Here is a 636-nt window from a genome sequence, read left to right as displayed (position 1 = left end):
AAGGCCGCCGAGCACAGCTCTGCCATCTAAGTGTCTCCCTGACAGGCGAGACAGAAAATGGAGAGACCGATGGAGGGATCACCCCTCCCCATAGGCAGAGCCGGCACTCTGCCCATGGGCGGACGCCAGCGACGCATCCCCTTCCTCGCCGAGTCGCAGAGCCGCGCTCCGAGTCGCCGGCACCTGCCTTGCGCTGCACTGATGGCGTGTGGGGGAGCGCTGGGAACAATAGCGGCGAGGAGGCTCCGCACCCCGGCACTGAGCCCTCCTCCCCGGCACCAAGCCCTCTGTCCTGGCCGATGCTTCCCGATGCCCAGCCGGGAGCCTCCTGCTGTCAAGCTTTGCCAGCAGTCCTCCGGCTGCCCGCAGTCCTCTCTGCCTGGTCACGGAGTGGGAGGACAAAGGGTCTGCCCTGCTGCTTTCTCGCTGCCGAATACTCCCGAGCCTTTGAGTCCTCCTTCCCAGGGGCTCCAGTGCATGCAGGGAGTAGCTGGGTGTCTCCGGCTCCCACCAGCACCCATGTGCCGGAGCTCGGTCCCCGTCCGCTCGCCGACCGCCTGGACGGTTAGCTCCCATGGGAAGTTTCACCAACTCAGGTTTAGCACTGCTTGCAGACGTCAGGGAAACGCCTCTGGT

This window comes from Charadrius vociferus, unplaced genomic scaffold (assembly GCF_000708025.1).
Source record: "Charadrius vociferus isolate BGI_N301 unplaced genomic scaffold, ASM70802v2 scaffold636, whole genome shotgun sequence".
NCBI lineage: Eukaryota > Metazoa > Chordata > Aves > Charadriiformes > Charadriidae > Charadrius > Charadrius vociferus.
Note: the sequence above shows the minus strand (reverse complement) of the source record.